Source organism: Cryptomeria japonica, chromosome 2 (genome assembly GCF_030272615.1).
Source record: "Cryptomeria japonica chromosome 2, Sugi_1.0, whole genome shotgun sequence".
NCBI lineage: Eukaryota > Viridiplantae > Streptophyta > Pinopsida > Cupressales > Cupressaceae > Cryptomeria > Cryptomeria japonica.
In genome coordinates this window covers 422,290,336-422,314,828 of record NC_081406.1, presented here as the reverse complement: position 1 = coordinate 422,314,828, position 24,493 = coordinate 422,290,336, and positions in this window count along the sequence as shown.

The window sequence follows — 24,493 nt, the reverse complement described above, 5'->3', positions numbered from 1 at the left end:
GAGATTTTGGTGACAACCTATCTTCCTTCTACTTCACCAATCTACCAGTATATCAGTGCACTCTCCACTACCAGTTCATCCTTTGATACCAATTTGCAGTACTTCCATCAAGCCTCTTTTCTTTTTTGCCAATGAGGTTCTATTTTGCATAGGACTTCAAGCCTTCTTGCCTAAGTCACCTTCTGTGACTTCATCATTATGAGAATAGCCAACTTGAAGATCTGACATTAACACCGATCTTCTTGAATGATAGACCGGTTAGCTTAGTCTATCTTCCCTTGAGCTGATTGAACCTTGAGCATCTATCTCTGATGCTACTTCCATGTTGTTTGCAAGCCATCACCTTTTCTACTGAGATACACTAGTCCACTGGTCAGTGTTAGTCATCAATGACAAATCTCAGCTAATATACCGGTTCATTGGATTAATTGGTTTCTTCAATATCAATAATGCCAACAATCTCCCCATTTGGCATTGATGGCAACACTTCTGAATTTGTCTTATCAGTTGCTCCTACATGTACTTTCTTGATTTATTTCTTTGCCTTTGTACCATTCATTACTTGGTTATTACTTCTTCTCTAAGTAATGAGTATCTCCCCCTAACACTGGCAATACCCTATTTCCAACAAACCACTCTAACTACTTCTAGCAACCCTCTGCTATAGCAACTTCTTTTCAACACGACTTACCAATACTCAAACACTATATTAATCTCCCCCTTTGACAACAATGACAAATATGAATTTTTGTACACTTACAAGACTGCTCCCCCTAACCGGAGTAGTCCACACTTATCAATCTAGTCTTAGAAATTTTCCATAAAGAAATCATACCAGATTGATGTAGAGCCCTTTTTTGCTCACTTTAATGCGGGTAGGGATATCACCCCTAGCTTACCTCTAAGGTATTCAAAGGTGTCCTTTTGTAGTGGCTTGGTGAAGATATCAACCACCTATTCTTTTATTGGTATGTACTCCAACCTCACTTCCTTGTCTTGAACCTGTTCCCTGAGGTAGTGGTATTTGATAGCTATATGCTTTGTCTTGGAATGTATCACTAGATTCTTGGATATGTTGATAGCACTGGTGTTGTCACAGTGAATCACCACAGGTTCAGTCACCTTCCCTTGGATACCTTCCAATAATTTCTTGATCCATACTACCTTTGTACAGTTAATTGCAGCAACCACATACTCTGCCTCAGCTGTGGACTGAGAAATGCAATTCTATTTCTTGCTTGTCCATGACACAATCCTATCTCCAAGAAAGAATGCACCTCCACTAGTGCTCTTTTTTGGTCATCAATGTTCCTTGCCCAATCTGCATTGGTGAAGACACTTAAGTTGAAATCTCTCTTATGTGAATAGCAGAGACCATACTCATTAGTCCCCTTAAGGTATCTAAATATTCTCTTAACTGCAACCATATGAGTCTCTTTTGGATTTGCAACAAATCTAGCAACCAAGCCAACTGCTTGTGTTATATCTGGTCTACTATGTACTACATACTACAACTTACCGATCATGGATCAGTGAAGTGTCTCATTCACTTCATTAGCCTCATCATTATTGGAGAGCTTGTAACATGTAACCATTAGAGTTCCAACAGGTTTGGAATCTTCCATTCCAAAAGTCTTCAATATTTCCCTTACGTACTTGGTCTGGCTAATTAATATACCATTCTTTAGCTGAGATACTTGCAGAATGATGAAGAATTTTATTTTACCAATCATGGACATTTCAAATTCTCACTTCATTTCATCTACAAAACCTTTGCTCATCTCATCATCTCCCCCAAAGATGATGTCATCTACAAAAATCTCTGCAATAAAATGTTTTTCCTTTTCTCTAGTTTTCAAATACAAGTTGTTGTTGTCACTGGTTCTTATGAACCCCATGCTTAACAAATATGAGTGCAACCTCTCATACCAAGCTCTTGGTGCTTGTTTTAGCCCATATAGAGCCTTCTTTAGCTTGCATACCACATCTCTTCTATCTTCTGATACAAACCCTTCTGGTTTCTCTATGTACACTTCTTCCTCTAAAAAACCATTCAAGAATGCTGATTTGACATCGATTTGGTAAACTTTGATCTTCTTGTAAGCAACGTAAGCAAGTAGGATTTTGACCCCTTCCAATCTGGCCAACAGTGCAAAGGTCTCTCCATAATCCAAACCTTCTTCCTGTGCATACCCTTTGTAGACTAACCTTGATTTGTTTCTTACTACTTGACCGATTTCATTCATTTGTTTCTAATCACTCATTTGGTGCCTATCACATTTTTGTTCTGCGGTTTGGGAACAAGAGTCCAAAATTTATTTTTCTCAATCTACTCCAGTTCTTCCTCCATGGTTTTAATCCAGTCTTCATCTTTTACAGCCTCCTTTGCTTCTTTGGGCTAAATTTTGGAGAGCAAACATGTATTCTCTCTTTCTCTTCTTCTAGTCAAAACTCCAACATCTTTGTCACCAATGATATTGTCAGCAGAGTGATTATTTTTTATATACCTTTCTAGTACCAGTTCATTTCTTGGAGCTTCTTCTACTAGTTGTGCAAGTTATACTTCACATGCTTCCTCATTTTCCACCATAAAAAGATTATCTTCAGTAGGTTCGACTGGTACAGTGTACTTGAATCCTTGATAATCCTCTAGTTCACTCTTGCTGTCCTATTCATTTTTCTCAGAGAACTCATCCACTTTGATATTGGCACTCTCCATAATCTTACTGGTCCTTTTATTCAAACATCGATATGCTTTACTCTTTATGGAGTAACCTAAGAAGGTTCCTTCATAACTCTTGGGATCTAACTTTCTAGAGTACTCATCCCTCTTGATATAGTACCTGCTTCTAGATACTTTGAAATAGCTCACATTAGGTGAGTATCCACACCATAATTATAGGGAGTTTTATTTTTCCCTTTCTTAACCTGTATCTGGTTCAAGGTATACACAACAATGCTTACTGCTTCTCTCAAAAAGATATGTGGAATATCCTTCTGTATCATCAGAGTCCTTGCACAATCAATCAGAGTTATGTTCCTTCTTTTAACAACCCCACTCTGCTGAGGTGTTCTGGGTGCAGACATCTGTCTCATAATCCCATGTTCTTCACAGTAATTCATGAACTCTTGAGAGGTAAACTCTCCTCTATCTAATCTTAAACATTTCAGACTCTTACTGGTTCCTCTCTCCACTCAAGCCTTGAAGACCTTGAACATATGAAAGGCTTCAAATTTTTATTTCAAGAACACAACCCACATCAATCTTGAGAAATCATCTACAAACAACATGAAATATCGGTCCCTATAGAAACTCTTGGTCCTCATAGGACCACATAAGTTTGTATGAACTAAGTCCAGCACATTCTCAGATGAATAAGATTTGCTACTAAAACTAGACCTGGTCAACTTTCCTAGTTGGCATTCTTTGCACATAACATTTTTAGGTTTCATAATATTAGGCATACCTCTGACAAACTTCATTTTACTGACTTTTGCTATTCTATCAAAGTTAACATGACACAATCTTTTGTGCCACAACCAATTATCTTCTACCTTTGCCATTAGACAACTACCTATAGTGGTGTGTAGGTGAAACAGATTACCTCTAGATTGTTTATAAGTAGCAATCAAACTTCCTGATTTATCATTTAGTTTGCATATTCCTTCATTGAATTCTAACTGGTAACCCTTATTGTTAAGTTTTTCAACACTTAAAAGACTATATTTTATCCCTTCTACCCAATAAACATCTTCACAATTTGTTTTATTATCTAGGGCTATAGATCCCTTACCTTTTACTGCACAAGGAGCATCATTGCCGAGTCTCACCGTTCCTCCATTATAGTCCTCCATGCCGAGGAATTTGTTTCTGTGATCGATCATGTGGTGAGTGCAACCAATGTCAATTACCTAGTCTCCACACTGGTTTGAACTAGAGATCAGTGCCACATCACTTTCCTCTATGTTATCTTCCTTTACCACTACAAATGCAATTCCATCTCTATCTGATCCTTCTGATTCTTCATCGGTAACTCCTTTCTATTGTCCTTGTAGCTTCTAAAATTATCCTTCCTATCATTGTCAGGACATCTAGATGCAATATGACCTATTCTATTGCAAGAGAAACACTTCAAAGGAAGTTTACCTTTATACTTTCCTTTTCCTCTTGACAAACTTCTTGCTAATAGAGCTTCCATCGCATCTTGTTCATGTTCTTCAGATAACAGGTTGTCACATTCATGAGAATGACCAGTTCTTGTAGTAGAACTGTTTCTGGGTTTTTTTATTGTCCTTGTTGGTGTAGATATCATGGAAGCTTTGAAGGCATAATCAATCTTTGGTATACTATTATCATAGTTGCTCAGTTCAAAGGCAGTCAACTTACTGATTAGTGAGTCAAGTGAAACACTAACTGTTCCCAAGGATCTAAGTTCCTGAATTGTAGAAACTCTTATGGCATATTGTGGTATCAAGGTTCTCAAGATTTTGCTGACCACATCATCTTCTTCAAGCTTTCCTCCAACACTTCTGATAGAATTTACCACATCCTTTAGTCTTTTACTATACTATTCTATATTTTCTCCTTCTTGAATCCTCATCTCATCAAATTTGCCTCTTAAGCTATCCACCTTGGCCTTTTGTACATGAGGATCTCCTCCATAGATAGTCTTCAACTTATTCCACATCTCATAGGCTATTTTTAGATCTTGAACCTCAACATACTCATTATCAGATAGTGTGGTAGCAATCATATCCATAGTTGTAATGTTGTCTTGCCTTTCTTTGATATGATTTGTAGTGAGAACCCCTTTAGGTTCATTGTACTCTATGCTTACATGATTCCCATATTGATCTCCTAGGGTTTTTAGGTAGAGCTTCATTCTACCACATTTAAGTGTAATTCTCCTTAGAGAAGTTAGGACCCTCCTTTCACATCATCTTGGATCTCTCCTTAAGTTGTTAAGCTCTTTTGAATCTAAGGACCAAGGCTTTGATACTATTATTAGTTCCATCTGGTGCTGAGAGGAGAGGGGTGAATCAACACTTTACCAGTTTTACAAAATTAAAACCTTTTTACTCAAGTTTGCACTAACTTAATATTCATCAATATAAACAGTTTTTGCAGGAGAACATGCATGCATGAAAAGATACACAATAACACCAAGATTTATCTCATGGAAATCCAAATGGGAGAAAACCATGGTGTGAGTAGAAACTCACAAAATCTACACTCTTTTGGAGTATGCTCGATGAGGAGCCATCCATGTTAGGAGATTACAAAGATACTATTAGGTGCCACCTGGTTAAGGGATTTTATTTAAGGTTTGTTAGTGACTTTACCTTGTTAGAGGTATCCTTGTTGAAGGACTTAGGATCATCAATTAAGATGTCACCCGGTTAAGGGATTTTACAAAGGGACCTGTTAAAGTCCACCCATAAAAGGGATTTTGAGTTGCAATGGTTAGAAAGCAACAAGAAATTGATCTGCTGAAATAGCTACTGATAGCTTGATCAAATCACAATGAAATTCATACTTTGTCTGCATTGGTTGTGTCTGCTCTGCACTACACCGGTCTGCTGCTCATACCCTCAAATCTGCACTCTACCGGTCTACTTCACACACACTCAGTTCTGCTAAATCATTTAGCACTACCTCAGTCTTCACTCTGCACTTTGGATCGCCTCTCACAGGATTTGCACTTTGCAAATTTTTTTGATCAAAATGTTTTGTATGAACTCAAAACAATTTATACACTCTCTTTTGTCACCTTTAGGTGTTTCCTTAATCAATTCAATCACAAATATTAGTAGATTTAAAATTCAAATCTTCCCTCTTTCTCTGCATGCCCTGCAACAATTTTGCCAACTACTCATCCTAAACTGCCACTACATCCCCAAAAATAGCAACTTTTGGGTCGAGTTTAGTCTTTTAAATGTGAACCAAAAAATCCGCAAGTAATCATGATTTAACTACATGATGACTGAGGTTGACTTCACCAACCTTTATTTTGGCACTAAACCAAACTCACCAACTCACCTTTTTCCATCACAACTGTGTAACCAATCACTGCTTCGAGATTTATGGTGACAACCTATCTTCCTTCTGCTTCACCAGTCTACCGGTATACCACTGCACTCTCCACTACCAGTTCATCCTTTGATACTAGTTTGCAATACTTCCCTCAAGCATCTTTTCTTGTTTTCCAATGAGGTTCTAGTTTTCATAGGACTTCAAGCCTTCTTGCCTAAGTCACCTTCTATGACTTCGTCATCATCAGAATAGCCAACTTGAAGAGCTGACCTTAACATTGATCTTCTTGAATGACAGATTGGTTAGCTTAGTTTATCTTCCCTTGAGCTGATTGAACCTTAATCATATATCTTTGATGTTGCTTCCATATTGTTTGCAAGCCATCACCTTTTCTACTGAGATACACCACTCCACTGGTCAGTGTTATTCATCAATGACAAATCTTAGCTAATATACCGGTTTCTTCAATATCGGTAATGCCAACAATCAGGTTTGACAATTTGTGGCAATCCTCTTACAAGAATTGACTTACTTTAACCAAATTATCAAAATTAACATGACAACATCTTTTATGCCACAACCAACTATCTTCCATTCTTGCAACCAGATGATTATTAATATTACTTGGTGCAGGAGCACCCATTGAGACAAGGTGCACTCGGGTCACTGATAGGCCCTCATGGAGAATCAAAGGGAAATGAAGTCTAAAATGCCTTTAAGGTCTTAAAACTATGTAATAATGGCTAATAGAGCCTAAATGTGCAATGAAATGTAATAAAAAGATCAAAAAGTGTAAAATTGTCAATCCTGGCAATTAGGCCTAGAAAAGGCTAAAAATGGGGTTTGAAGGGTAGAATAGGTGTGTGAAGAGTAAACCATATTTTTAAATATTTTTAAGGTCATATTAAGACCATTTTTGTGTGTTGGTAGAGTTAGGGGTCCAAGTTGTTCATGTTGACAACTTTTGAGAGCAACTTTTATTGTCAAAATTGCAAAAATGACAAGAATAGGTGGTTAGAGGTAGTTGGGTGGTTATAGTTCGGTCTTGAAGGCAAAAAATGCTATAAAATATTGCAAAACAATACTTTTTGAAAATTATTGTCGGTGTATGGTTGAAGATAATCAGTTGGAGAAATAAAATCTATATTTTCATGTGCATTTTCTAAGTCTCAATGTGTTACAGTCTGATCTTTATTAATTTTGATGAATTTGATGTTCATATCTTGAAATATTCTTGGTTAGAGATGATAAGGAAATGGTTTAAATTTTCTTTGGAAGTAGTGGCACTTATTTTCATTGTGTTTAGAAAGAGTTATTTGCATTTTCACAAAAACTGTCAAAACCCTAGCTTAGGGTAACTAGTGACTGAAATAATGCGAGTTTGCTTCATTTTTATGCATAACCAATCCTCATTTTGGGAAGCGATGAGGTTAAGGGTGTATAATACCTATCCATGGTGTGTGCAGGGTTCCATGTGAGGATTTGGCATGTGCTTCATGATGGTTTGATGACTGTTACAGTCATAGAGAGGTAGTTTGATTGTCATAGTCAAGAGTAGAAGCTTTGTTTGGAGTGACAAAGTGTGCTATGGCCAGGAGGGATTAGAGGGGAGTTTTGTGGTGTGTTGTCAAACTTCTCGAGGTGTTGGTGCAAGTGGAGTTCCCAAAGGAGGGGCTAAACCAATGAGTTACCAGAGATAGCACCAGACTGTCACAGTTAGAAAACCATAAGGTAAGGTAAGTTATTTGCCAAGACAAGTTGATTCCAAAGATGCCAATGGGATGTGGTTAGAGTATAGATGTTTGTGAAAGTGCCTTAAGTGCTTGGGAGTGGATGTAACCATTGTTTGGGTGTCCATCTTAAGGGGTATTGGCTGACTATCAAACAACCAGTGTTAAGACAGTGATAACATTTTGTCTTGTGGACCTAGTTTGGATTCTAGTTGGGTTGTAAGACTTTCAGATACAATGTAGGAAGAGTCTACCTTGGTGTTAGAGTATAAAGAAGACTAAGAGAAAAGTATTGATTGTAGAGTAGGGTCCAAAGGAGTGAGTAGGTTACCAAAACCTTGAAAGCGAGGTCTTAAACAAATTGATGAGATGTTCAGTCATGATCAATAGGAGTTGGAATGGAGAGTTTGTAACACCTAGCATGTAGAAGGATCCTCTAGTGTGTCACCTTGAGTGACTGAACCCTTGGGAGTTCTAGAGTAGGAGATCCCTTTACATCAAATGGTATCAAAGCCCAGCAAAGTATTTGGGTTGTGTGAGAAGATGGCTTTGACCAGGAGTGAAAGAGAATTGGCTAAGGCAATGAAGGAATACCTATCTGGTGATAAGAAGACAAGAGAAGAAGATGAGAGAAAGAAGAAAGAAGAAGAGAGGATAGATGAAGAAGAGTTGAGTAGATTGAAGAAAGAACTTGGTGATATTGATGAGAAGTTAAGAAGACTTGCAGAAGAGAGGGAGCAATTGAGAAGGGAAAATGAACATTGGGAAGCACAAATGAAGTTGAGGTTGGAAAACCTAGAGAGGAAAGTGAAGAGTTGGAACTTGAGGGTGCAAAAGAGGGTAGTTTGGCATGTGAAGAGGCTAATAACAATAAAGAAGAAGGCTAATGAGTAAGACTTGAAGGTGAATGATGAGTTGAGATGCCAAGGTGAATGGCATGAGAATGAGAATGAATTTGGTGTAGGAGAAGAACCAAATCTATGGGCATTGTATGCAACCATAGAGGAAGAATGGAGAATCCATGGTGGGGTTGAATCACTTGAGATGTTGGCACAAAATATTCCTATGATGGAACAAGTTGATATTATAAATAATGATGACACTATATTTGTTTTTCCTAATCTTTTTTATGCAGGTTTGCAGAGCATTTACTTGGATGACAATGTTGGAGGTGCTTATATTAAGTACCATTTGCTTTGGAGGAGTTGCAACAAGCCACCAAAGAATAGAAATTTTCTTGCAGGGTACAAACAACAAGTATCTATGAATTGGAAGATCAGAAAGAGGAGGCATCCATTCAAGGGGACCTTGAATTCTTTGTCCCTGGGAGTATGGTGTGGGAGCACCCATGGAGACAAGGTGCACTGGGGTCACTGATAGGCCCTCATGGATAATAAAAGGGAAATGAAGTATAAAAGGCCTTTAAGGTCTTAAAACTATGTAGTAATGGCTAATAGAGCCTAAATGTGCAATGAAATGTAATAAAAAGATCAAAAAGTGTAAAATTGTCAATGTTGGCAATTAGGCCTAGAAAAGGCTAAAATTGGGTTTTGAAGGGTAGAATAGGTGTGTGAAAAGTAAACCATGTTTTAAATTTTTGTAAGGTCATCTTAAGACCATTTTTGTGTGTCGGTAGAGTTAGGGGTCCAATTTGTTCATGTTGACAACTTTGTTTGTCAACATGACAACTTTTTAGAGCAACTTTTATTGTCAAAATTACAAAAATGACAAGAATATGTGGTTAGAGGTAGTTGGGTGGCTATAGTTCAGTCTTCAAGGCCACAAATACTATAAATTTTTTCAAGACAATACTTTTGGAAAAATATTGTGGTGTATGGTCGAAGATAATCAGTTGGAGCAATAAAATCTATATTTTCATGTGCATTTTTTGAGTCTCAATGTGCTACAGTCTGCTCTTTATTAATTTTGATGCATTTGATGTTCATATCTTGAAAGATTCTTTGTTAGAGATGATAAGGAAATGATTTAAATTTTCTTTGGAAGTAGTGGCACTTATTTTCATTGTGTTTAGCAAGAGTTATTTGCATTTTTACAAAACTGTCAAACCCCTGGCTTAGGGTAACCAGTGATTGAAATAATGTGAGTTTGCTTCAATTTTATGCATAACCAATCCTCATTTTGGGTAGGGATAAGGTTAAGGGTGTATAATACCTGTCCATGGTGTGTACAGGGTTGCATGCAAGCATTTGACATGTGCTTCATGATGGTTTCATGACTGTTACAGTCACAAAGAGGCAATTTGATTGTCACAGTCAAGAGTAGAAGCTTTGTTTGGAGTGAAAAAGTGTGCTATGGCCAGGAGGGCTTAGAGGCGAGTTGTGTGGTGTGTTTTAAACCTTCTTAAGGTGTTGGTGCAAGTGATGTTTCCAAAGGATGGGATAAACCAATGAGTTACCAGAGATAGCAGCAAACTGTCACAGTTAGGATAACATAAGGTAAGGTGAGTTATTTTCCAAGACAAGTTGATTCCAAAGATGACATGGGATGTGGTTAGAGTCTATATGTTTGTGAAAGTGCCTTAAGTTATTGGGAGTGGATGTAACCATTGTTTGGGTGTCCATATTAAGGGGTATTGGCTGACTGTCAAGCAACCAGTGTTAGGACAATGATAGCATTTTGTCTTATGGACCTAGTTTGGATTTTAGTTGGATTGTAAGATTTTCAAATATAATGTGGGAAGATTATACCTTGGTGTTAGAGTATTAATAAGACTAAGAGAAAAATATTGATCCTAGAGTAGGGTCCAGAGGAGTGAGTAGGTTACCAAAACCTTGAAAGTGCAGTCTTAAACAAATTGATGAGATGACCAGTCATGATCAATAGGAGTTGGAATGGAGAGTTTGTAACACCTAGCATGTAGAAGGATCCTCTAGTGTGTCACCTTGAGTGACTAAACTCTTGGGAGTTCTGGTGTGTCACCTTGAGTGACTGAACCCTCAGCATCATTACTATTCAAATGGAATAAGTTACCTCTAGTTTGCTTCCCGGTAGCAATCAGTTCACCATTACCTCCAAGAATTCTGTAGATTCCACTTTTAAACTCAAGCAAATAACCTTTATCATTGAGCTAACCAACACTTAAAAGATTATGCCTTAGACCATCAACCCAAAACACATCATCAACATTACTCTTCCCATTTAGAGAAATTGAACCTTTACCTTTCACCATCTAACAACACCACCATCAAATTCATCAAGAGTTATGAACTTATTTTTATCTACGGTCATATGGTGTGAGAAGCGACTGTCTATAATCCATTCATCACTATTATCCATATGAGATATTGATGTCTTTTCACCTATCAGTTCCTCCTTCACGACTACAAACACAATTTCCTCATTGTCATCTTCATCTTCAGACTCTTCATTGGTCACACCTTCATTTACTGCAACATAACAATGTTTCTTGCCCTTTCCTTTGAATCTCCTAAAATTCTTTTTCTTACTAGTGTTAGGGCAGTTAGCAACAATATGACCACTTTTACTACAAGAGAAACACTCCAAAGGTAGCTTTCCTTTATACTTACCGATGCCTCTTGGAAATCGTTTTGCTAACAATGCCTCAAGTTCCATCACTTGATCTTCATTGTCTTTATTTCCTTGGTTACTTTCATGACTTGACCTGCACTCATGATTTTGACATATATCTTTTCCTTTTCTAGAAGATGAATCGGTAACAAAAGCTTTAAAGGCAGATTCAGTAGATTTTATCACACTATTGTCAAAATGATTTAACTCAAAAGTTTTAAGCTTACCAATCAATGAATCAATAGTTACCTTATCATTTGAAATAGATCTAAGTTCTTGGATTGTAGATACTCTTATAGCATACTGAGGTTGAAGAGTTCTAAGCATTTTAGTTACTATTGCGTCATCATCCATTTTACCTCCAACACTCTTTATGCCACCAACAACTTCTTTGATTATCTAACCATATTGTGCAATATTTTCTCCTTCAAGCATTCTCATGTCATTGAACTTTCCTCTCAAGCTTTCCTCTTTGGCTCTTTGAACATTCTCATATCCTCCATAGATTATATCTAACTCTTCTTAAACCTCATGTATAGTTTCCAATCCTTGAACATCAATATATTTTGAATCAGATAAAGTACTAACAATAGCTTCTAAGGCTTTCATGTTATCTTGTTGCTCTTTGAGTTCATCCAGTATCAAGGGAGTAGTAGTAGGAGCAACATATTTTTTTCAACTTGGTTCCAATATTGTGCACCAAGACCTTTGATGTAGATCTTCATTCTATCTTTCCAGATCTTGTACTTTTCCTTGTTGAACTTAGGACCCTCTTTCTTCATCATCTTGACTTCCTCAAAATCTTTCCCTCAAGTGGTTAGGCTTTCTACACATAGAGGACCAAAGCTCTGATACCAATTGTTAATCCTATGAGGATCCAGTTAATACTAAGAGGGGGGTGAATCAATATTAATACCAATTTACAAGATTAATCCAAAATCAAACTTATATCAGATTTGAAATCATTTATAAAATATCTCAACTTCTTTTATCAGATCTAACAACCTCTTTATAGGATTTGCTAACACATTAATCAAATCATTTACCACATCTATCAATTCTTTCACCACTTAAGCAGTCATATAAATTTGATCATTTATCAACTCATTATCCTCATCTATTAGATCAAACACTTTCTCTACCAACTCTTATCAGTACCGGTAACCTTTGATAAACCTCTGATAAAACATCATAACCTGTGTACTCAGAAATACTGCATGAAATGTAACATAAACAAGAACATCACATGAAAAGAATTTCACACATGAACACCATATTATTTTGACGTGGAAACCCAAATAGGGAAAAACCACGGTGGGAGTTGGTACCCACAAATATTTGTACTCTTTTGAAGTACGCCTTGTTAGGAGTCACTCGGTTAAGGGATTTGTGTAGCAGCTTGGTTAGGAGCTTGATGATTTGTTAGGATCTCATGAGAGTATTTACCACTCTTTTTGAGAGCTTCCCTGTTAGGGGACTTAAATATTTAAGGCCTGTTAGGACCTACCTAGTTCAGGGATTTAACCTGTTGCAACTATTAGGGAACAACAATGAAAAAGTGATCTATTACTTGCAGTTATCAACTTGCTAGATCATATCTAGTTATTCTCAACACTCTGCAACTCTCAGGCAGATCTCACACTACTCTTGGATGGTTCAACACATTCTCTTAAGACCACCGACACAATCAAAATCAATTGTGCCATCCTAAATAGCCATCTCAACTAGGTCGGCCACTAAACCCTAGTTACATCATGAAATTACAATAAAATTCATAAGAGATCATCTCACATCAATATATAGATCATTAAATCAAATTAAAATGCAATATCAACCATTGGTTGATCAAAACCTATTAGGAAAATCCGATCTGTACCAAAGTCCAAACCTCAAAACACTCCACTAAGTGTTTTGTTGTTCCCCAATAAATTCTTCTTTGAATCGCACCAAAAAAACATTCAAACATGTCACACAAGTTTTGCCAATATACCACCTTCATTTAGACTTGTCGTCGATCACCTCCATAACAAAAATCATTACTGGTTTGATGATTTCTTCACCGGTCCTTAAACCCTAGCAAAACTTTATCAGAAATTTGAAACAAGCCTTTTGGTAGTCATCACAAGTTCTGGTTCTGGTCAGATACTCTTTTCCATGATACAAGCTCAAATTCCAAATCACAAAACACAAATCATCGTCAATCGTCCAACTCAACCAAAACATCTCTGCTTTACTGGTTAAAGTCCTAATTCCCAATCTTTTGTTCTTTGCCGGTAAACCCTATCTTTTGGTAAACCAAATCACTTAGATTACAAAACAAAACACCAGGAACACCAGTAATCATCATTTGACATCATTTTCCATCAATGACAACACAAATAACTCATCAAGTCATCTAATCATAAAATATCAGTCTTCTATCCTCTACTGGTTCAGCCATCCATCTACAACTGCATCACCTACATCATCTCATTCTGCATCAGTTATGCCAAATGCCAAAATTATTTGCATGAACAACATTGATGAGGAAAGGACTGATGAGTTAAAGTTGTTGATTAACCCCAATTCCTTAATTCCTCAATTACAGAACACAAAGAAGGTTTAGTGTGAATTTGAAGAATTGGGCTGCGTTATCTGTGAAGACATCCAATTGCCATGAAGATCAATGCAAGGTGGACAAATATTGCAAGTTCTAGTACTGTTTCTCTTGTTCTTTTGAAAAAGGAATTGTATAGACTAAAAATCGGTCTGGAGAATTGAGTTAACTAAATACATAAATATTTAATTAATGAATTTTATTCTTCTACTATATAAATGAATTAAATAATAAGTTTATATGGTTCATTTTCTTAATTCATCCCACCATAATCAATTTCTTCTATTTCCTAATTAAATAAATGAATTTAGTTAATTTGTTTATTTAATTATTCTCTCCCCATTAAATTTGAATTTAAAATTCAAATTACATGTGTCCTAACTCCTAACCACTCCCTAACCTAACCTTCATCTAACCAACCCCTAGTCTAACCATATGTTAACTTATCATATTCCCTTCAACTTCTTATCCTAACCAACTTTGGAGTGTCTAACCTCTCTTGGAGACACATGGCACTTATGCCACATGTCTCTCATCTCCATACCACTTGCCCCTTTGTTGGCATATGGTTGGATATTCTTTGCCACTTGTCTCCTTAGGAATGACAAGTGTCTGTCTCCTCAACCTCTTTCCAACTGCTTTGATCTCGATTGTTGATTTCTCCAGACTGAATCTACACTATTTATTCTTTCCATGTCACCTCTGGTCATGAAAATCCTATAAATACCCCCTCTTTTGGCTATGAGGAAACCTTAGCATCTTATCATTATTAACATTCTATTGACATTTTCATTTCTAGCAATCATAGCATTAGAGAATAGCATCATTTAATGGCTTTCATGGTAGCTTAAATCATAATGTAAAATTTACATTAGTATAGATCTTGCATTAGTTTGTAGATCATCATTGCATATCAATTCCCATTTATTGAGTTGTCACCTTGTTAAAATCATGCATCTGAGAGCCATCAAATGAACCGATAAAGTCCTCAAGACTAGGGAGCGTTGAGACGACATTGGGGAGTGTTTAATTATTTTATTTTGTTTCCTCAATTCAATGTTTCTATAATTTTATTTTGTTTCCTCAATTCAATGTTTCTATAAATCTGCTTGAAGTGTCCTTTTTGTGCAAAACCCATGGAAACTTGGGCTTTTTGTGAGCCTTTGGAACATACACTTGATGTTTAGATCCTAGGGAAAAACAAGAAAACTATTTGAAATTATGTCTTCTATGTTTTCAAACAATAAATAAGACACACCATCCATTGATAACACAAAAACTTCAAACTCAAACTTTAAACCGTCAAATTTACACTTAAAGTAGTAGATTAGAGTTTTTGGTTCAAACAATAGAGTTCTCAGTTCAAACAATAGAGTTCTCGGTTCAAACAATAGAGTTCTCGGTTCAAACATCAGAGTTCTCGGTCGAATAGTAGAGTTCTTGGTTCAAACAATATATTCTCGGTTCAAACAACAGAGTTCTTGGTCCAAAGAGTAGAGTTCCTGGTCCAAACATTAGAGTTCTTGGTTCCAATAGTGGAGTTTCCGGTTCAAACTTTAGCACTTTTGGTCCAAACATCATCTCTTTTGGTCTGATCTTTAGCTCTCTTGGTGTGAATATCAATTTACTCATATTTCAACATTAAATCTTCAAGTTTTTATTGGTTAGCCATAGAAATTAGTTGTTTGAGTCTGCACATTAAATCTCTGAGTCAAAACAACTAGTTTCTAAGTCTAAACATCATTGTATTAAACTTTCAAGTTCTTGATTTGCAGAATAGCTCTTTCAATCTAAATAACAACGTTCTTGGTCAAAACAATAGCATTCTCAAACTGAGAAACAACACTCTCTATCTGAGAACTCATGCTTTCAGTCTAGTAAACAACACTATCAATTTAAACAATAGCGTTCTTGGTTAGAATTATAGCTCTTTCAGTCTGAGAAATATCTCTCCTTGTTTTCAAAACAACATTTTTGGTCAATATGACAACTCTCCTAGTCAGAAAAATAGTGTTTCTGCTCAGGACAATAGATTTTTTAGTTTGGGAAGTAATTCCATTAGTCTTATAAACATTTTAGGAGCTATCTCTTCCAGGATAAACATTAGCACTTTTGGTAAAAATAGTAGCTCTCTTGGTTTAAGAAATAGCCTTACTGGTCTGAGAAATAACATTTCTAAAAAAACAATGGCTCTTTTAGTCTGAGAAACAACTCTTTTGGTCTAAGAAGTAGTGTTTTTGATTAAAATAGTAGCTCTTTTGGTTTGAGAAATAACTCTCTCGGTCAGCAGAATAACACTTTTAGTCTAAGAAATAGCTCTTTGGGTCTATGAAGCAGCTCTTTTGGTTGATAACATAGCATCATATTTTAGAACATCTATTAGTTGAATACTCCAAAAATTTCCTTTGGTTAAGTTAGATTCAAGGCTAAACATACTAAGTCTCACAAGTATTCACCTCAAACAAGTTTAAGATCCAAATATCTCAAGTGCATAATTGAACATTTTTGATAATCTGATCTTTCAGACATAGTTTCTTATCAGGATTTATCATCCTTCATCACAAAACTACAATACTAGATCATATTGACCTAGTTATTTACATAGGATACATCTTTCCTATTTGACTTGGTCATATCATAATAAAACTTTGCACTCAAAACCAAGATAAAAAACTTGGAAATTTTCAAATACTTGATGACCATTTCATATCGCTTGAAAATGAAGAAACTTAGTTGCAAGACAATCTTGAAAAGGAGAAAATTTCTCTATATAAATTGCAAAATCTTGTCGAAACATCACATATTTTTACATCATTATTGAAATTATTTGCGTGGTAGAGGAAACAAATTTGATGAATAACCTTTGAGAACACATGCTATGCAACAAAGATTTGCATTATCACAAAGTCTAAATCAAGGTGGTCGCATTAACTTGTCTTTTTTACCTCAAGAATTGATCACTTATTGAGGAACATTTTAGAAGAGTAAATGTTTTTGAAACAATTAGATCACTTGTATGCCAATTTTCATGAGAAATTAGAGGAGACTGAAACAACAAAAACAAGGGAAAACATTTACAATAGGCGAAGAGAATCCTTTCTATCATCAATTTGGATCCACTACTACTGACAACAATGATGACAATTATTAAATAAGAGAAGAAACAATCAGAGGAGCACAACAAGATCCAAAATTTGGTAGATTCTTGGAAAGAATTATTGAAGTAGATAAGAAAAAATATTTTCTCATGTTAGCACGTCAAGGTGCCAAGCTAACAAGAAATTTTGATATCACTAGTATAAAACAAAGTGGAGAGACAAGCGAGACTCAAAATGACACCAATAATACTCATAATGAATGAACTTAGAATGATACTCACACTGAATGAACTCACAACGATATTCACAATGAATGAAATCAAAGTGATACTCACAACGAAGGAACTCAAAGTGACACTCGCAATGAATGAACTCAAAGTGATACTCGCAATGAATGAACTCAAAGTGATACTCGCAATGAGTGAACTCAAAATGAGACTCATAACGAAAGAATTCAAAATAATCAAGATGTTGAAGGGAGGAACAATATTGATAATCCCCTTTTAGATCTTACTCAATAGATTCAAGTACTCCAAACACAAGTACAATACTTGCAAGGGGGAACCACAAGTAGATATTCACTGCAAGAGATATGTCCTTATCCATTTGACATAAATCTAAATATGATACCATTTCCTTCTAATTGCGAAATCCCTAAATATGACAAATACAATGGTAAGACTGATCCTCAAGATCACGTTAGGGAATTTTGTACAATGAGTATTGAGTTCACACACGAGGACACTTATTTGATGAGATTATTCCCCAAGAGTTTAAGTGTCCAAGCAATGGAGTGGTTTTCCAAGTTACCACCTAGTATAAGAACATTTTCAGAATTGGTAGACAAATTTGTTTCCCAATATTCATATAACATTCAACATGAGATTACTATGCTTGACCTATGTAATACAAAGAAAAAGAATGGGGAACCTTTTATGATATATTTACAAAGGTGGAGAAGCTTGTTTTCATGATATCCTTGTCCAATTCCTGATAATGAAAATGAAGACATTTTCATCGATAGCTTAAATGAAGAAATGAGTTATGCACTTAAAATGCAATATCCTCCAAGATTTAACAAAATGGTGGAGAATGGGATCAAAATCAAAGAATCCTTAGTCAAGAAAGGAGTATTAAAGCTTCATAGAGAAGGACATAATTCTTCCAACAATACTCATAATAACACTGATAAAACCAAATTTTAGAATAGAAATAGAAACATTGTGAACGATGGAATAGTGGATCCTAATACCATGAAACATAATAAGCCCATATTCAAATTATCAAGTCATACCTTGCCAACCAATCAGGATAATAATAAACCAAGGTTACCCTTCACCAAATTTTGCAGGAAATGCACACCTATTGGTGAACCACTTGAATCAGCGGTAAAACCACTTTTTCCAAACAAATTAATTAATTTACTAGAAGTGATGGATTTTGAACCAAAGGTAAAACCTACATGGTGGAATGAGAATCATTTTTACAAATATCATCAGAGTAAAGGACATTAGACTATTGATTGTCAACGATTAAAGCATGTCATTCAAGATTTGATAGATAATGAGGTAATAATAGCAAATGGGCACACAACAAATGAATTACACATAACATTTAAGACTCCACTATAAAACTATGAGAAGGGTGAGACATCCACAACTAGATATAGCAAAGGCAAGGAGAAAGTGAATTATGACCACACTTATGACAATGTGGTCAATGTCATTGTAGTTAAAGAAAGATCCTAACAAGAACCTACACATGCTATTACGCATAGTAAAGCTAAGGTCATTTTACTAGGACCCACAACTAGCACACCCTCTACTTCTAGGAAATACAACACAGTGGATCAATTACATAAGACCCGTGCACAAATCTCAATATTATAACTTCTAAAAATATCACCCACGAATAAAGAGATCTGAGAAAAGGCTCTAGTAGATACCATGGTCCCCAAAGATGGGTATTGATAAATTTCAAACCATGGTGGGACATATTATAGTACCTCATTGCTTATCCTTCACAGAAGATGATGACATGTCCTTGCAACATCCGCATAATGCTCCTTTGCATATCGAAGTCTTAATTCATGAAACTCATGTAAAACCTGTCTTAATAGATGGAGGAGTTGGCCTAAATATTTGTTCATTAAGTCTTGTCCATGCTTTAAGCTATTCTAAAGATGCATTTGATCCTCATAAAAATATAATGATCAAAGCATTTGATGAAGAAGAGCTTCTCTCCAAAGGGGTTGTAGTGTTGCCAATCAAAGTTGAACCTATGCAAAAGGATACAGTATGTCAAGTGTTGGACATTAATTTGTCTTATAACATACTATTGGAAATATGCTGGAATTTTTTATGTGTTGTCATTGATGTCAACACTGTGCTCTAGTTGGATATGGTTTTGTCCTAGGTGGTTACTACTATCTCAATTGGCTGCTGCTATCCCGGTTGGACCTATATCGATTGGACTTGGTTATCTGTGATTCTGATATGGTATGATCAGATTGGTTGTTTCAGTTTTGGATGGTTATATGCTTGGCACATTCAGTTGGTTCATGATTTGGTGCTCTGAAAGCTATCACTTATGTTCTGGATTACTGGTTGATATTTCCTGGTACCGGTTGGCTTTACCGGTTAGCGATATTCGATGATTTGGTTAAGTGATTTTGGTCTAGCTTATAGAAATGGTTCCTAATGCGCTGAATGTGTTCTTGATCATATCCTAATTGTTTGGTGGCTTTTCATTGGCTAGCGTGATGATTTGGTGGTCCTATTTGGATTCGGTTGGTTATTCTATGTTATTTGTACTAAGGGTTTCTATCGATTGGTGAAACATGTTGATATAGGTCTTAGCGGAATTTCTGATGGATATAATTGTTTGGTAATTTGAATTAGGTCCATGCTATGTAATGTAAATCATAATATTGGTCCAATGGTATTGTGTGCTGAATTTTTTTTTAATTATGGTTTATGGGTTTAGGGTTTAGCTGATCCTGTTATCAAGGTTGATGATCTATATTTATAGGTGACTTATTCATGTAATTTGGATATCGGTATGGTTATGTCTATATTATCAGAGAGAGATAATTGTGCGAACAAGGTTATATCATTCAGTGAAGGGTTGTGAAGGTTTTGGTATTGCAGGACAAACATTTGTGCTTAATTGAAACTGTATCAAGCATTAGGAGATGCTATTTTCACAGTTCATTTTCTCCGGATTGTAGTTCGATGTTTATGTAAGTTAGTGAGACTTCCCTTTTTATGATGAGTAGTGAGCTCTAGCTGGTTGGCCTGATTGCAAGTGCAATCCCCATTGTAATTATTTCATATACTATGCCAAAAGCATTATTTGACTGTGGGTAGGGTTTACCACCGTGGTTTTTCCCTTTACTGGGTTTTCCATGTGAAAATATTGGTGTTGTGTGTTCTGTGCTTTCATGCTTTATCTTTCACTATGCTCTTTATATTGTGCTCTGGTAAATAGTTTATAATCTACATTAATTGTTTAAATTGTGGAAAACTGATTCCCCTCCCCTCTCAATTTTTCTCCGATATCAGAGATTCTAACACATACTTTTAGGCAGACCATGGATCCATGATATGCAAGCTATCCCTTCAACTTACCACTAGTGCCTCAAGTTTCCTTATGATGGACAAGAGATCACCATTCCAGTAGATTCAAATCCATTTCAATATTACAGTAACCTGAAGTCAGTTCAAGAGATCATTGTTCTACATAATAGAGAAGCATCCTCTTCTAATACACCACCTAAGGAAAAGGTGTTTGCTTCAATCTTATCAAGGTTTGAGAAAAATATACAATTGAAAGAAAAAGGGCTAGGGGAATATTCACTACTAGACCTACCAATCTCTCCAAGATAATATCACAAACCATCAAGTTCAAAACAACAACTTGTCTCAAAACCAATTAAAATCCTAGATGGATCATTTGTCAAAGCTGGTACCTTAGCTAAAGAGACCGATGACATGGATTTTTTGAAATGATTATACAAAGATGAGCCAGAATCCCAACCAAAAGTTAATAATGTCACTATCACAGTAGAGCAATATGGAAGAGGATATGATATCATGAGAAAGATGGGATACGGTGGCAGTGGTCCCATGGGAAAAAAAGAAGAAGGTATTTTAGAACCAGTACAACCTCCTTCACAACTTCCTAAGGATAAATCAGGAATAGGTTATGGGAAGAATACTATAGATCCACAACAAGAATGACCATCTCATAGTCAACAAGAGAAAGAATATGAATGACAACAAGAACAACTGGCCATTCAAAGAGAAGAAGAAGTTTCACGTAAACAATAAGAGGAATCTATCCACAAACAACAACAAGAAGCAACTTGCATACAGTAGGAAGAAGCTGAGGAACTTGCTAAAAAGTGAGAAAAGACTACTAACAACCTTTAAGAGAAATTTTTTCAGATTACAAGCTTCTAGTGAAACATATTCTAATGAGAGAGAATGGGACTCTGACCAGTTAGAATATCCCTCTAAAGAGTCATGTTATACAAAATATGTAGACGTCGATATAGTCCACTTGTATGTAGGGAAAACATCAAAGTATATAACACTCTAATGGGAACTACACTATATCAATGTTGACTCCAGTGAGAAAGCTAAGGAACTATTTGCTAAAGGTCATTTTGAGGAAAATATCATCTTATACAGAAATAGTCATTGAAGACTTAGACATATCTATCATGACCCTTAATTCTCTTGACATGCAACAATCCGATGACCCCTTACCATTAGTGTATCCCGAGCTTATTGACTGGAATAATGAAGGACCCTTTAAGATAGAAACCTTCCCTGATGATCATGCCATTGCCTTATACCTCAACACAGTCGAACCTAAAAGAACTTCCACCAGTGAATACAATAACTCATATTATACTCAAGGGGGTGCTAAATATCTCAGTCGCAAAAGTGAAAAGTAAAAAACAAATATCAAGTCTAATGTTGAAAACTAGTTAATGGCAACATCAGATCAAGAAAAAGTAAATAGAAATGACGTATCCGATGGTGAAAACCTCCTTGAGGCACCAGAGGATGGGAGATTTGACACCTTACATGAGTATTTCTAGGAAAGATCTTCAATGCCGATTGAACTAACTAAAGTAGTCAACATTGGAACACCAGATCAGCCAAATATTCTTCATCCAACAACATCATTATTAGAATAAGAGAAACATGACTATATACCATTCTTCAAATAAAGACAAGTCAATTTCACATGGTCATACGTAGATATGCCAGGATTAGATCTGGATCTCATCATTCATCAATTAAATGTTTGTCACGGAGTAACTAGTAAAGCAAAACCTAAGAAAGATGCATCCTCATATATCCATATTGGTCAAAGCAACATTGAAGAAATTGCTAGACGTAGGATTTATTAGACCAGTAGCATATCCAGAATGGGTATCCAATATAGTTCTTGTTTCTAAGCCAGACAAAAGTATAAGGGTATGCACAAATTTCAGAGATCTCAATAAGGCATTTCCTAACGATAATTTTCCTTTACCGAATATATATCATTATCGACTTGACAGCTGGACATGAAGTGTTCTCTCTTATGGATGGTTTCTTAGGCTAAAATCAAATCAAAATAGCACCAGAAGATCAAGAGAAGATGGCCTTCACATTCCCATGGGGCATTTTCTGCTAGAATGTAATGCCTTTTGGACTAAAAAATGCAGGAGCTACCTACCAAAGGGCAATGATGACAATTTTTCATGATATGATACATACCTTCATGGAAAATTATGTTGATCACCTATTGGCTAAGCCACATACTAGAGAAGAACATCTGGAAATCCTAGAAAAGATCTTCTACCACTTGGAGAAATACAAACTAAGGCCGAATCCAAATAAATGTGCATTTGGTGTCACATCTTCCAGGCTTATGGAAATATTGTTTTAGCACGAGGAATTGAAGTAGATCCAGACAAAGTTAAAGTAATCATGAAAATTGAATCACCCAAAACATCAGTCAGATTAGATTGCTTCAAGGAAGACTTTAGTCCATTAGAAGGTTCATATCCCAACTAGCTGATAGATGACATCCTTTCACACATTTGTTCTGTAAAAATGTTCCATTCAAATGGGATGATACATGTGAAGAAGCCTTTCATCCAATAAAGGAATATCTATTGAACCCATCGGTCCTAATGCCACTGATTGAAGGCAAGCGGTTAAAACTTTATATATCAGCCACTGATGTATCATTAGGAGACCTGTTAGCACAATTGGATCATGAAGGGAAAGAACAAGCTATTTATTACATCAACAGGACCTTAGTCGGATATGAGCTCAACTACTCATCTATTGAGAACACATGCTTAGCAATAGTGTTCGCTTTCCAAAAATTGAGACACTATATGCTAACCCATTCAGTGAAGTTGATAGCTAAAATTGATCCATTGAAATATCTTCTTAGCAAGGCAACCTTAACAAGTAGATTGGAAAAATGGTAATGATCCTGAGCGAGTTTGACATTGAATACATTAACAAAAATCTATAATAGGACAAGTGATTTCTGACCAATTAGGAGAGGCACCACTCCAAGATGATCATCCAATACATGTTGAATTTCCAGATGATGATGTTCTCACAATCACCAAGCAAACAAGGCAGTTATATTTTGACGGTTCTTATACACAATATGGATCAGGGGTAGGCTTGCTATTTATCACAACTCAAGGTCACACCATCCCAAAAACATACAAACCGACTTTCCCTTGCACCAATAATATGGTAGAATATGAGGTGTTAGTAGCATGAATCAAGATGGCTTTAGAATGAAATGTCACACATTTGCAAGTTTTTGGAGATTCTCAGCTAGTCATCAATCAAGTCAATGATGATTATCAAATTAAAGATGAAAAGTTAACGCCTTACAATAAGATGGTGGATGACTTTAGAAAGTACTTTGTAGACATTTATTTTGAGCAGATCCCAAGGAATGACAACAAAGCAACTGATTCCATAGCTACCATTGCCTCTCTGCTTCAAACACAAGAAAATCAAGATCATTACGAATTCCTGGTGGAAGAACTGTTTCACCCTGCTTATGATTGTCCCAATTACCAAATCATATGTCATCTAGTAGGACCCAATTCCTCCTATTATGGCTAAATTTATACCTACTTGAAAGATGGTACTCATCCTCTTGACCTATCAAAGAATAAAAAATGAAATTTCATTCGACAATCTGCTCATTACATAATTGTCGGGGATACTCTATATCAACGAGGTCTGGATGGTACTCTCCTCAGATGTCTTGAGCAGGAATAATCTGAGAAGGCTTTAACTAAAGTTCATAATGGCATTTGTGGTACTCATTTGAGTGGTCTTACTCTTTTGAAGAAACTCACACGATTGGGTGACTATTGACCTACTATGGAAATTCTCTTTAATTCGCTAAAAAGTGCAAACAATGTCAAATCCACAATGATCTC